Source organism: Argiope bruennichi, chromosome 7 (assembly GCF_947563725.1).
Source record: "Argiope bruennichi chromosome 7, qqArgBrue1.1, whole genome shotgun sequence".
NCBI classification, from domain to species: domain Eukaryota; kingdom Metazoa; phylum Arthropoda; class Arachnida; order Araneae; family Araneidae; genus Argiope; species Argiope bruennichi.
The window spans coordinates 99,402,789-99,418,479 of record NC_079157.1 but is presented as its reverse complement, the minus strand read 5'-3'; the positions used below and the strand labels follow the sequence as shown (position 1 = coordinate 99,418,479).

General features: G+C 30.8%; 1 long non-coding RNA gene across 1 annotated transcript in view; it reads left to right on the top strand.

Moving 5' to 3' along the window:
- Positions 1-15,691, top strand: part of LOC129976489 (uncharacterized) — a 72,715-nt gene that overhangs the window by 33,218 nt on the left and 23,806 nt on the right. Inside the window, exons 3-4 of the long non-coding RNA XR_008785148.1 lie at positions 1,637-1,843; positions 2,701-2,769. This is a non-coding gene — a long non-coding RNA (uncharacterized LOC129976489). The remainder of the gene's footprint in view (positions 1-1,636; positions 1,844-2,700; positions 2,770-15,691) is intronic.

Sequence of the window (15,691 nt, the reverse complement as noted above, 5' to 3'; positions counted from 1 at the left end):
TTAGGTATTACAATTTTTATAATGCGCCCTTTTTGATATCATTTACATTCGCAAACATAATCAATTACGAAAATTGTTTTGCCTTCACATGTTTTAAACTAAAACTTATCAGTTAATATTAATGATTTCAATTTCTTTTAATTCCTAATTAATCTTTAAAATTTCCAATTTTTCATATTTGTAATATACCTATAATTTTTTTTGTATAAAAATAAAACTATTACGATAAGCTTAAGAAGCCCTAATTTCTAAACAATGAACATTTACATTAAATAATTTCTCAAATATCAATATTGGTGAATAATTCCAATGGTAAGTAAAATTGTAATTTATAGATTTTTATTGTCATTTATAAATTTAGAATTTTATTAACATATATTTTTGTTGAAGCAATTGTTTTGCGAAATGATTCACAGTTTTCAGGAGTGACCCATGTACAGAATTCTGCATTTTTAAAATTAAACGTTTTATTTATAATTAATAAATGATTATTGTTTTAAATGAAAATATCCATAATTTTCTACAAACATTATTTATTAAATAAGGATATTTTTGCATACCGGACTGTTAAGCAAGATAGAGTTAATTTTCAGAAATATTATTTTGAGTATTCAGTTTTAATTTCCAAATTGAATTTCAAGTTATGCTAAATGGCTCATTTCGTCACTTGTTGACATCATTCTTTACTTAAAAATAGGATAACGGTTAAGAACAAGATAAAGAATGCCCGAGTGGCTCCTACTTAGCTCCTAAATAATGCCTTTGAGCAAGCACATGGTTGATTGATCCATTTTTATTGTTAGAGGGGATAATTGTTTGGTACAGAAAATATGTTAAAAATCGGCATGTCTAATGTAAAAACTATGTACTTAATTTTATTCACCTAGCACATTGCAGTTTTGAAATCTGTGTTTAGATGCGTATGGATACAGCCCTTTCATCAACGGTTTTTGAGTAAAATTTGACACATCTATCCACAAAATGTATTTTTTATGCATTTATTAATAAAGTAAAAAAAAAAAATACAGCAGTATAATAAAATACAAATCATGTTTATATATCCTTACAAAATAAACTTGAAAATAAAAAAGCCATATTTCAATTAATTTATATAAAATTCTACATCGATCAATGTGTTAAAAGCTCTTCAAGCTTTCTTTTATAAGTAAACTTCTTAAAATTAAAAACATCAAACCAGTTTAACCTAATCGTGCAGGCATTTCTCTGATACATTGGAATCGCCATTAGAAAACCGTTATTTGACCACTCGTGGTAGATTTAGTGTTACTTTCCTGCGAGTAATACAACTTGCTCTTCTTAAATGTGCATATTTTTAATGTCTACTCTTGCTAATGGCAGGTAAGACGATGTACAAGCTTTGCATAGATTGATGCTTACCAATGATGTAACATAAATTTAAAACACACTTGATAATTTGTTTTAGCGCAGCTCCGTGGTTTGAACTACAGTTTAGTTGGTTTGTAACAAATCTTTCACATCTACATTTTTTACATTGATTAAAATTTATCTTGATCTTATATTACTTATATAAATGGAGATATGCAATGGTCAATTTTATTAACTTTTTGTTTTTTACATTTCAAAATGCAAACTTCGGGAGCCGATATACTGCAAGTTACAGAGGTTCTCTGGAAACTCTGAAATTAGTCAAAACCTCTGAATAAAAAGTGTTGTCACAGGAGTCTAATGATGATGGATGATCTTTGGCAACGGATGATCCTTCTAAAACATTTATTGATATCAAATCAACTCTGGAGTTTTACCTTACTAGATCAATGGATGAATTTTTTTCAGCTGCAAAGAGAATGAAAATAGTTGGAAGGTAAATTTATTTTCATTCATTAATTTAAAATTATTTTCTTTTGCAATTACTGTTTTTTTTCTCTTATACAATGGACTCTCCTATGACACAGCTCTATATAAACTAGATCACATAAAGCATTAAATGAATTTTGACTAGGTTTCATAAATCTCGGAAAAAAAAAGTTATATATTAATCTTAGCACTTAATTTTTGTCCTTGTTCAGTAAAGAAAATTTATGCAGATATATATTAATATGAACATTAAAACTGATGCTTTAACATCCCACTAGCAATAAGCGCACATAAAAGTTCGAGACCTGTTTGAACTTGATAATGGAGTTATAATTAACTGGTATTCATTTCACCACATACTGACATAATTTGTCAATTAGAAATCAGATGCCTGTTCAGAAAAAGGTAAAGATGCATGAATATTTCCTGGTTAATTCCTGAAAATGTCCGTTGAATGCTCCATTTGATATAATTATGATCACTCTTCGTTGTTGGAGAGTCTATTTCATTTATGTTAATTATATAATAATTGTATATATCAAATTATTTGTAAACATGCCATTTTTTTTTACAAAGTATATTGAGAACCGCAATTCTCGCATTGATTTAGTATATTAATTTATTCATTAATTCATTTGATTTTGTTTATAATATTTACATTTATCTAAAGATTTAACGCAAAGGGCCGTTTGACACTTTCAGTATCCTGGGGAAAACGCAGATGAAAGTTGTGCTTGCCTCTCTTAATATATAATAATTTTAACTGCACCTCCCCCACAAAAAAATTATAATTCCATATTAGCATAAATAGTTTTTGATGGAAATATGATATGTGTTGCTCATGTTCTTTTATAACTCTTATAGGTATCGGCATTTGTATAAATCTGCGAAAAGACTGATAATTTGAAAACATTCCAGTCCTATAACTTAATGGTATGTATAAAATATCACTTTTTTCCCGAATATTTATCTTAAAAATGGCAATGTCTTTCCTAAAAATAAACAAATAAGAGTCCATCGTTCGAAACGAATCGGCATTGTGGACAGGAACAATTGGTGAAACTGCTTTTACATGCAATAAAATATCGATTTTGGAATGCTTAAGTTTTCTTTTTCTTTACCATTTCCCGTTATGTCAATAACTTAAAAAAAAAGTCATGCATGCTTTTAACTTTTCGGTAAAAAAAAACAAAAAAAAACCCTTTTCTTACTTGTCAAAATTTGCATTGCTTGTATTTGCTACGTATTGCTAAAATATCAGAAAAATACATCATTATGTACAGTTAAAGATCTGTATGATATTTTAAACTTTGAACACTTTCCTTCAAAGGAATGACCGCCAGTCGATTTGTAAATTTACGACTATGTGAATGGAATAATTCGAAACAAAGTGAATTTGGAATGGGATCTCATCACCATTACTTTTGATCTGTTTGAACTTTAAATCTAATCAATGGGAAGGAAATGTTTCAAAATAAGTATTCGATTTTCTTCTCTGTGCTATGAAGCTCAAAATTTGCCATCTTCTGTTAATATAAGAGAGAAAGGTGAAGGTAGAACACCACCTCTGGCTCATCACTGCTGTCCCCAAGCTTTCGGCCAATCTTGTACTTGTATTACAATAATATTGAACCCTTGCATTCGTACATAAATTCCGATTGTTATTGTGCAAGAAGCATCGTTTTCAAATTCTTGTTGGGTAATGATTATTATATAGCCCGTACAAGAGAAAAAAACTAACATTAATTTTTAGGAATTGTAACAAACTTGCAATTAGTTTTGAGATCTATGCACTAAAAGGAAACTTTATATCCACATATATATAATAATGCACCTCATTAATTTTAGATCTGAAAGAGTTAAATAAATTGGTGTTTTTGTGAGCCTGCACTGTTTCGTCTTGAAGGAAATTAAGACGCATATGTTATGGCATATGCTTTAAAGAGCACTATAATGAAAACAGCCGTAACAAAAAACTTAACAGTAAATAAAAAGTGAAGTATTTGAAATGAATTCTCCGAGTTTTGTTCAAAAGAGACTTTTTTACTCAACTACTAGAATTCAGTAATATATAATATAAGGTAGAATTTTGTTGTTGAAACTTCATTTCTTTATGTGCTAAAGTTAGAATTTTTCCTTTCTCGTTTACGAAGCGTTGAGGAAGTATTACAGTAGGCAAAAAATTCAAATTGAGAGACTGAATCTCCACGTTTCAGATCGTCCCGAGTTCGGAAAATACATTTTTAAAAACACTTTAATTATATCAAGAGGATCAGCGTTTTGAAGCAGTTGTAGAAGAATTTTGATGCAGATTCTATCTATGTAGAACCAACTTTTCATATCGGATTTTTAACTTAGTGTTTTTACTTTCTCGTGTACAAAGCATATATACAAAGGAAAAGTATTGTATGGAATTCGACTTTTTGACGAATCGCCACGTTCTGAGCGCGAAAAACACATTTTTGGAATTGTTTCATGAACTTAATATCGCAAAAACATTTCCAGCTAAACGAATGAAATTTGATATGTAGTGTTTACACAAAATTAATGGTTTCTGTCTAATTTTGAACGGAGTCTATTCGTAGAAAGTCTGTCTGTGCACGAACCTACAACTCTATTAAAGATGAATGCGTATGTTAATTGAACTTCTCAGTATCAGACCGTTTGACCTACAGTTACTAAATTTGGGTCATACATACCTTGGAGGCTAAGGAAGTGCATTTCAGATAGATTTTTAAAATTTTAATTAAAAATTAAGTTGAATTTTGTCGTTTTTTCTTCATAAATTCCGAAGAATGAAAAAACCACAAATATTTTATCATTCCAATATGTATAAAAATACCTATTTAATAAGCGTGCAAAATTTTAAATTTTTGGAATTATTATTATTTTTTTAATTTTTAATAGATTACATCTGTTACACTGAAGTTCAAACTATTTTCCTTATTTCTTCACCTATCTAATTACTTGAATTTTTTTCTGTAGTTGAAAGAAAAAAGGTTCTGTTTAATATTGTTACGAAATTTTTTTTCTACAAAAATACAACTAATCAATCGTAAAGACGCAGCACATTTAATTGCTAGTTCAGAAGCTTTCTTGCTGTTTAATCCTCCAGTTTCTCTACGTGTCGGCGACTCCGACTTCTCTCACACACCATTTCTGACGATATACACGACTTGCCACCAGAATAGTAGTTTTTGATGGAGAGCCTGGGCGATCAGCCTATAATCTCCGCTCCCTAATCGTGCTATTGGAAGATAACTGTGCAAACATAGTATAACATAATAATGTAGTGCATAGTAATTTAGAAGTTTTTGTAAAGCTTGTTAATTGTTAAAAAAAAAAAAGAGAGAGAAGGAAGAAAAGGATAAAAATAAGAAAATTACAAGAATAAAATAATTCCATAGTAAATAAGAAAGAAGGGATGAAACTGATAAGAATACGTCTAAGTTAAAGTACTTAATGGGTTGGGAAGGGTTAGTAAGGGCGTTGTCTGGTCAGCAATTCGATCTTCATTCTCGTCCGTCTGGCAGAAAAGGAGATAAGAACCGGTTCGAACAGGGTTCTTAGTTGTTTATGAAGTTCCCCAAGGTCGACGCGTGCCTGGCACATGGCTTCTTAATAGTCGTCGTCTTTCTTCTTTGCGGTTTAGCGGTTGGTCATGCCTTTGACTCCTTTTTAATGGATTTTCCCCCCAATTCAGGAGTGCTCGCGGTCTTTTCTTGTACAATGGATCGTAAGGGTTGTATGTGAAAATTTGATGATGTGAAAGGTTGATATGAAAATCTTTTCTCATGTTGTTATTTCTAACAAACCAGGGCACGTTGGAGATTTGCCTGAGGATTTTATTTTGCAGGATTTCTAGCTTGGTGATGTGGGTCTGCGCTGCAACCCCCCAAATCGGGGCTGCATAGGTGAGAATTTGTCTAAGAATAGATTTGTAAATGAGGATTTTATTTTTTATGGAGAGTTTGGAGTTGTGGTTGATAAGTGAGTATAGGGTGGCTTTTGCTGTTAGGTATTTCTTCCTGATGGAACTAATGTGTGGCTCAAACGTGAGTTTTTGATCAAGGATTACGCCTAGGTATTTAGTTTCTTTTTGCCAGGGGATTGTAATTTTGTTGAGGGTAGCAGGAGTTGGTTTATTTTTCTTGCTTGAGAAATAGATTGCCTGACTTTTTTCTGCGTTTACTTTAATCTTCCATTTAATGAGCCATTTTTCCAATTGGTTAAGGTGAAGTTGGAGGTCATCTGCTATTTTATTTCTGTTTTCATTAGTGCTGAGAATTGCCGTATCATCGGCGAAAAGATATAGTTGTGTTCTTGTGGTTCTAGTGATGTCATTGATATAAATGTTGAAACAGATTGGTGCAAGATTGGTGCAAGAATGGAGCCCTGGGCTATGCCAGCTTGGAGTGGTTTGGGTGAGGATAATTCCTCTTCAACACGAACTTTGAATTTTCGGAATGTTAAGTAAGATGCCAGGAGCTTGATTAGGCCGTCCGGGATATTTAGTTGGATTATTTTGTAGATGAGTCCCTTGATCCAAACCTTGTCGAAAGCTTTCGCAATATCCAAGATGACTGCACCAGTGTCTTTTTGATTAAGCCATCCGTGTTTGATAATTTCAGTCATTCTAAATAACTGGGCTACTGTGGAATATTCATTACGGAAACCAAATTGATACGGAATAATTTTGTCTTCGATTTCTGGTTTTAACCTATTGTAAATAATTTTTTCGATAATTTTGCTGATGGTGGGGAGGAGGCAAATAGGTCGATAACTTGTTGGGTTGTGGGCTTGTTTTCCTGGTTTGTTAATTGGGATGACTTTGAGGTTTTCCAAGCATATGGGAAGTCATAATATTTCATTATTGCATTGGTGAGTTTAGTGATTCTAAATATGGTTTTAGTTGGTAGGTTTTTGAGCATTTCATTTGTCATGCAGTCTTCACCCGGAGTTTTTTTTTCTTTTTTGTATTTTTAATAGCTTCTATGATTTCGTCAGGTTTACAAGGTTGAATTGGGTTTTGAGTTTGCTTATTTCAAAATTTTCTTATTGCGGAGTTGACTATTTTTTCTGTGGTAGGGTCTGCAATGGGATTTAATTTAAATTGGTCTTCAAGATTGTGAGCAAGTTCTTCTGCCTTTTCCTTGTTGCTGTAGGCTATTGTATTTATTTCTCTGAGGAGGGGGGATGCGAAACTTGTTGCCTGTGAATTTTTTGATAAGTTTCCAGATCGAGTTATCTTCGACGTTAGCGTTTTCGATTTTATACTCCCAGCTATTGCTTCTATGCTCTTTCCACATCCTGGTTAGTTTTTCTTTAGCACGATTGTAATTTTCCTTGTCTACGGGGTGTCTTGTTTTTTGCCAAGTTTTCCTAAGTCTATTTCTGATGGTTGTTTGTGCTTTTATTTCTGAAGGGGTTTAAGGGAGCTAGCTTTATGAAGTTCGGCAGTTTGATAGAAGGCATTATAGATTTCGGTGGTTATATTTTTTCTTTTTCTATTGCTACTGGAGAGTTGAGTTTATTATTTAGTTGCGTGTTTTCGTTGAGGTATTTCCTGAATTGATACTAGTTTGGCTTGATTTTGTAGTATTTTTTTTTTGTTGTTGTTGATTTCTGCGATATTGATGTAAAGGAGGATTGGTAGGTGATCACTGGAGAGTTCTGTAACTGTTTTAATTTCGTGGAGGTAATTAATATTTCTGGTTATTGCAAAGTCAATTATTGTTTCTATGGTTTTGGTAAATCATGTTGGATAGTCAGGTGCTATAATTTTCATTTTAAGTTTTCTGGTGAATTAATTTAATCTCATACCGAGAGGGTTGGCTTTTTCACAGTTCCAATTTTTATGTTTTGCGTTAAAATCGCCAATGAGGATGGTTTCAAAGTTGGTCTGGATTAGCGTTTCGATATCTATTACAAAGGCGTTATCAGAGCATGGGGGAAGGTAGGTGGAGATGATATTTATATTTTTGTTGTGGATGGTAGTATGGATTGAGACTATAGTTGCTTCCAGGTATCTGAGCGTTGGGTTCGGATAGTAAGAGTGTTTAATATTATTTTTAATTAATATGCCAGTTCCTCTGATACTACGTCCTGTTCTGGTGGGGTTTGAATAGAAGGTATAATTTGCTATTGCAGTTTTATTATTAGTGCGGAGGTGGCTTTCTTGAACTGCCATTATGTCTGGGTTGTATTTTGTTGTGAAATCGTGGAGTTTGTTGATTTTATTAATGAGTACATTTGCGTTCCAAGAGCAGATAAGGAGACCAGATTTGCTATTGTTCATATTAGGGTGTTGAAGAGGGAGTTATCAAAGGCTTCTGCCAGGATGAATAGTTTGTTTTGTGGGTTATTGTCGTTGTCTATTTTATTTAGTAAATCTTTTATATTTGGTATTGCTTGCATAATGGACTTCAGATGTTTCACTAGCTTGAATATGTCGGAAAAATCTTGATTGCTGTCTGGGTTGCTTGGTATTTGGGTGGGATTTCTGCTTATGGTTGGTGCGGTGTGACTTTTTTCCTGTTGTGGGGTTTCCTGAGTAGGTGGGACTTTAAATAGGGATGCAAATGATTTTCCTTTTTGAATTGCGCTGGTGTTCTGTAATTTTGGGAATTTATATACACGACTTCTTCCCAGCTTCAGAGTGCTCGTCTTTTATAGTTCCGGGAGGCGGGGCTATAATCTTCAGACCAATCAGAGCGTACCTGGCTGTATCACGGGTCTTAGTGGATGCATCGTAAAAGTTCTCGAACTTTCCAGTATTATCCATTTAGTCGCCAAACTCGTCAAATTCGTCGCCAAGTCGTCTAATGATCGCCAAGCTCTCAGGTTATTGACGCACAGGACAGATCTTACAAAGGGTTTGAATGGTTTTTCCCAGGATGACACTATTCGTGCCGGGTAGCAAAATTACCAATTTGTAACAATATCTTTGTAGTTCATAACATGAGTTATAAAGTGAAGTTACAATACCGCAAACTTTCGAATATAGATTAATAGACAATCGACATTTACATTTTTAGTAGCGTCATGATGTCACGGTACTGGCCCCCATTCGGAAGGTTCATATTCACAATCGAAACAACTTAAGACAATAATGTAGGACGACTTTAACACCCAGAAATTTGGTGGAGTCACAGTTATATATAAATTATTTGACTGAAATTTGAAATATGTACTCAATCGCACTGGCTGGTTACCTGAGGCGATAAGTAAATAATAATTGCAAAAAGAAAAGGCTTTGATCAAATTTTGAACCAAATTCATTTATTGGTTGGCTGTTGGTTTCCTGCATTTTCAATTCAAATAAATTCAACTCTGAAACGCAGCATTTTTAGATAAATAGAATTTAGTACTCAATTTTAACATCTAAAATATAGAACTTTTCAATAAAATTGAATCGAATTTGACAAAGAGTTGATATCTGTCTAAATTATCTGTCTATATCTATTTGAATTATCGGAAACACGATAATTCAAATATAAATGATTTAAGTAAATAAGATTTCTTTATGTAGTTATGTTGCTAAAATTGTAATTCTGCGTCACATTTTGTTTGATTTAATTGAAAAACAATGTGTCCAAAATGTATAAATATTGCTTTAAACTATACTATGAAGCACAAATTTTTCCTGTACAGGTCTCTGAAAATAAAATTCTGAATACTCGTGGCAATCAAAGCTTTTCCGAGTTCCACAATTTTATGCAGGCAGGGTCAAAATAACATACCTATTCCAGAATAGGCCAGAAAGTTTCGAGAAGACCAACCTCAGGTTTTAATTTTTAAACCAGATTTAGTGGCTTAGTGAGGCACATTTCATTGATAACTAAGAATATAATTAATTTTTTAAGTGGAGTGGGATACTTTCGGCAATGTAAATAGTCAAAAATTCAGTTCTAAAATGGAGTTTTTCGCCAGTAATTTTTGTATCTAATTGGTAATTTAGATCATATAAAACGAATGATTTATTTTAATTATAAAAAAATTAGAAAGATATTTGTCTTTTAAAGTATTTTTTAATGGCAAATTGATTATACGTTGTGATGCGATAATGTTCAAATTCATAACCACAGATCTGTATCCTTCAAAAAAAAAAAATAATTCAGAATAAATGACTCCAAAATTAGCATAATATGAGTATAGGTTTAACAATTGCAGTGAATTTATTTTCAGTAAAAGATGCTAATTATAAAAATTTCAAAAAATGAATATCGTGTAACTTGAAAATCTAAAAAAATATATCGTGTATTATAAATCAAATATATAAAAATCTCGTGTCACGGTGTTTGTTCGTACTGCCCCGAAACGGCTCGACCGGTTTTTATGAAATTTTTTATGTGTATTTGGTAGGTATGAGAATAGGTCCTAAAGTATATTTCATTATGCTAGGTAATTAGGGTGCCCCTATCCAAATGTTTTTCTATTTTTTTTATCTGACATCAAAAAATACCTCTAACCACAAAATCTCATTCTCCTACCCCCCCCCCCCATTTTTTAATCGAGATTTTAGTATTTTTGTGTGAACTATATCCAAAGAATTAAGCCATCGTTAATAAAGCTCAATATGTATGTTTGTGTGTGTGTGTTGGCGCTCTACCAACCATACCGTTTTACCTACAGCTGCCAAATTCGGCATGTTTATACCTTGGAGGCGGATATGTGCACCTCGGAGCAATTTTTTAAAGTTTTTAATTAGAATTTTAATTAAAAATCAATCGAAATTTCGGCGTTTTTCCACCATGTGTTCCAAAAGTATTACTGCACAAAATTGATTTTTTGCATCAAATTAAAGTTCAAAAAAATTATCTTTTTAATGATATCAATTCTTTAACCTATAAATTAAGTTCTTATTTTTACAAATTTTTAAAGATATATTTCAACCATATTTTTCAACACTATATTTCTCACAAAATAAAAATAAAATTTAATTTGCACGAGCACGTTACGAGTGCATAGGAAAAATTATCTAATTATTAGCTTTTATCAAAATGTTGTCATCATATTGACAAAAGCTTAAATTTAAAATAAATAAATTTAAAATTAAACATACAAAAATGTAATTTCCAGCATGTATCTATATGAAATTAAATAGGATATTTTATAAAAAGTAAATGCAAAGTAAATATTTCTATGATCTTTTAAAATACTTACATTATTAATTCCGTAAATCAGTTATACTTAAGGTAAATATGGTTTAATATATATCCTTTCAATTCAATGCCCAACGGTTAATTTGTAAACCTTTAATAATAGAAATGCATGTAGTAAAATTGTCTAAATGAAGTAAACAATTATATTTTATACTAGCCGCCGTTGGCGACCAGCCGGTTCGCCAATCTTAATGTTCGTTTAAATTTTAATAATTAAATAGGTTGAACCGGAGTTTAACCCCCTTCTTCGCCAAGTTGCGATAACGCGCCAAAGCTGGCAATATTTATTATGCACTATAATTGAAGATCTGCCTTTTTGCTTTTGAACATTTCGCTAGACCGTTGTTGGCGATTTTTAAAAATTGGCCAAGCAGGGGGTTAAACTCGGTCGTACCATTAAATATTTTACGCAATTCCAACTTTAATCGATTCTTCATCACAATATTTTAAAACTTCAAATTTTGAGAGTCATATAATTTAATCATAATATTATAAAGGCCTTCAGTCATAACGTAATATGTATCTCTCTAATTTTCTGTTACTTCCCGTAGAATTTATGCTTTAAATTAAAGTGTAAATGATTAATCTGCAATTAATATACTAATATTTTTTACTGAAACAAAGCATTTTTTTTTTAATAATATGATTACTGATAACAGAGTCACTGAGCGTTTAAACTTTATGTGCACTAAATAATATCTTTCTTAATTTATGTAATATCTCAAGAATTTGTCAACAAAATTTTCTCAGATTCATCATGAACGGATCGATTAATTAACAATTTATAATTTTAAATGCATCAAACACTAAGAAAATAAAATGAATCGTTTAAAATAATCGGTCGGAAACAGGTTTAAAAAAACTACTTAAAAAACGATGTACTTAAAACTATAAGCATATACAAAAAATATATAACTAACGTAAATACAATTTACTTACAGAAGCATGCAACTAACCGAAAAATAATTTAAATCATCCGTTGAAATGGTTGTCATGTCAACAATCAGAACACTAAGCGCATGCGTGAATTTTCTTCGCCAGTTACGGTAACGCAAATGTGTGAATTTTTCTACGCCAGTTGAGGTAACGCTATGCAGATTAGACATTTTTAATTTCCTTTATTCTGTGTTATTTTAATTCAAAAGTACTTCAGGATGAATCTGAAACATGGATTAATTAACAATGTTTAATTTTAAATGCATAAAACATTAAGAAAATAAACAGTATCGTTTGAAATAATCGGCCGAAAAATGTTAACCCTAGCCTCATTACTGTTGGGAGAAAAAAAAAACTGAAGCCTTACTCATTTGGCGGTGGAGAAAATGGACATTTTTTTGGCGGGAAAGTTAGTTTTTAATTAATAATTAAAATTCTAATTAAAAATTCAAAAAAAGGGACCCCAGGTGCACATTTCTGACCTCTAAGGTATACATGTGCCAAATTTGGTAGCTGTATGTAAAATGACCTGGCCTGTAGAGCGCCAACACACACACACACACTGAGCTTTATTTATAAGTATAGATAACTTGAATCTATAAATTCTCTAAGAAATGACGAATGTTTATGTAGATCCTCTCTTCTTTGATTCTCAAGAATATTTAGCAAAATATTCTTGAGATACAAATATTTAAAATAAAAACAGTTGCTTTCCAATCAACTAAATTAGTCTTTAAAACTGATTTATTTATGAATATTTAAATATCATTATTTAATAAAAATGGGTGATTTTAGACCACTTTATCGACCGCCTCAAAGATATCTCAATCAGCGCCCAGGGTTTCTCAAGACTTATTGGCCTAGGATTATGAAAATGTTGATTTTTCTAAACTATTCTATTGAAATTTTCATAAATCGATCATATCTGACAACAAAAGATAGATCATTTACTTATTTAAAAGTTGCAGTGTCAAGAATATTTCGAGAACATAATCTCTTAGGACCAAAAGACTGTATAAAATAAAATAATAAAATTTAGATAAAGATTAATTTCGATAATTTAGATTTCATAACTTTTTTAAGTATATTTGTAGACAAAAAAAGTATATATTTAAGTCCTTTTGAAAATAATACTAAAAACTGAATTTTATGATAAATCATTGTAGAATAATTCTTAAGATACTGCATAAATTATGAAAATTATTCTGTAGTGCACGTATAACTTAAATTCTAAACAATTCTGTTTCCAGTACTCATATTAAAAAAAAAAATTCGTTGTTTCAGCAAAAAATGTTTTTTTACATTTATTGCAGTTTAATCATTGCCACTTTAATTTTATTAAAGCGGCACGGATTGAAAATTAGAGAGAGTGAGATAGTACATTATGGCTTTAGGTCGTTTTAAAAGTATGAGTGAATTATACGACTCTCAAAATTTGAAGCTTAAAATATTTTGATGAAGAAGCAATTGAAAACACATAAAATATTTGTGTGTAACGTGAAATTTTAAGGAGCATTAAGATCGGCGAACTAGCTGGTAGCCAAAGGCGGCTAGTAACCTCTAAAATAATTACTATTCCATAAAAAAAATAAAAATATAATTAATAGATGTATTATGTTTGTAAATATTGTTGTTGTATACATCTTCATAAGATTCCCTCTAGGCGTACCGAAATTTGTAGAAAGCATGCTTCGAGAAAGAGGCACAAATGTCTTTTTTCTCAATAAATTTCTGTTGGATTCATTGTTAAAGCCTAATTTATAAACTTTTCATTTTTAATATCTACATAAATTATGCATATTTTGTAATCAGTGAAATGTCCCCTAACTTATTAGATTATAATTGAAAAATCAATTTTTTGAAGGCTCAGATGTTCCCAGTATCCTTTAATTGGTGTTGAGACTTAATATTAAATACTTCAGTTCATTGTATCTTTTCATTCATTTTTTATTGCTCCAGTAGATCTAAAAGCAGAATTAATCAAAATCAAGAAATCGTAATTTGATTATTACAATTCTTTTTCTTAATTGCAGTGCTTAATTTAAAAATTAAAAAGTTGGAGATGGATGAGCAACTGCTGCGAGAGTTGATTCTAGATAAACTAAAAAGGCTTTAACTCGTTCTTTTTCACTCTTCAAGACTGATATTCTTGCCAAAATAACTCCATGTTAAAAAGATTTCGGAAAGTGCTATAAAAATTAATGGCGATATACAGATTATTACCTCTTATTATGCTCCAGTAACTGATTTCTAAACTGGTAAAGACAGAGTTTGTAAATATATATTTTTTAAAGTTACGAAATTAAACTTTTTATATTTTTACCCGTCCTGTCATTCATATTTAATTAACAAGTAATATATATATAAACTTAAGTCAATTCCTTCTTAGGTCAATAAATTTGTTTTATTGTAGATACTTTTTTATTAAATAATTACAATTAATATAAATATCTACATACATATGATAGAATTACAATATTAATTGGCAATATAGAGCTTGGCGATCATTTGGCGACACAATAGAAAATACTGGATAAATTTAATTATATTTGAAAAAAAAAAAAACTGTATAAACATCAAGTGTCTTTCAATACAGGTTTAAAGAATGTATTTGAACTTGAGTGGATGAATAAAAAGTATTTTTATTAACGATTGAAAATTTGAACAAGATATTGTGTGTTATAATATAATATAGAGAGATAGAGATTAGTAGGAATTGAAAAAGGCTCTTGATACTATAAAATGTTAAAGAATACATTCATTCTTCTATGACTGGCTACTACTGTTGAAATAATGATGTTAAAGACCGCTGTTTGAGAAAAGGTTTGCTATCAAATTAGCTGACTCGAGAAAAATGGTAAGATATCGTTTCCAAATTTGAATTATGCATTTTTTGCTATTTCAAAATGTTCCTTAAAATAAATTTGGAGGAAATCCCTACTGAAGGTAAACGCCTGAAACTGAATCAATTTTAATCAGGAAACAGTGAAATTTTCTTTAGCGTATGTTTTAGTGCATCAACGTTTATTTAAATGCGACTGATGGTATCTTATAAACAGTTAGGAGTCTGTTACTTTATCAGAAAAGCCAGTATGATAAAAATAACAAAATATAATTTTTTTCATCATTTAAAGCATTTTTCCCAACTGCAACTTTCTGTCAATATCTAACGACAAAACTGATAAATTTTGAGCCATTCTAAGAGAAGGCAATCTGTGTATTCATTTGAAAACTTATACCGATGGATTTGTTGAAAAAGTAAAAAGTTGAAACTTGCGTAAGAAATAGCTGACGTTTCTTTTTATATGTTTCTTTTTATTAATAGATAAGAATTCGGTTAAGTATTTTAGTGTAAATTCACAGCAAAATGATGAAAATTATAATAAATGAATATGGATAAAGCTCGGTTGTTCTAAGAAATAGTTTATTTAAAACAACCGGTGGGAATGTTCTTGTAACCTTCTCTCAATATAACCTAAGTCGTGTTTAGTTTCATCCATTAGTGACGAGAATTAAGTATATATTTTGGGATAAAACCTTCTTCCGTATTCCGATGAGGTCCAAAGTTTGACATAAATCATTATTTTTGTTATGGAGGTTGCATCCTAAATGACATGTATCTAGTATATTTCATTTATAAGTTGACACTTAATTATAATGTAGTAGCCATTTTATGAACTGCTTAAACATTTTTAATGTGTAGAAACGAAGAAGTGGTTCTAACAAAACCCCTGTTTTTTTTATATTTTTCTCTT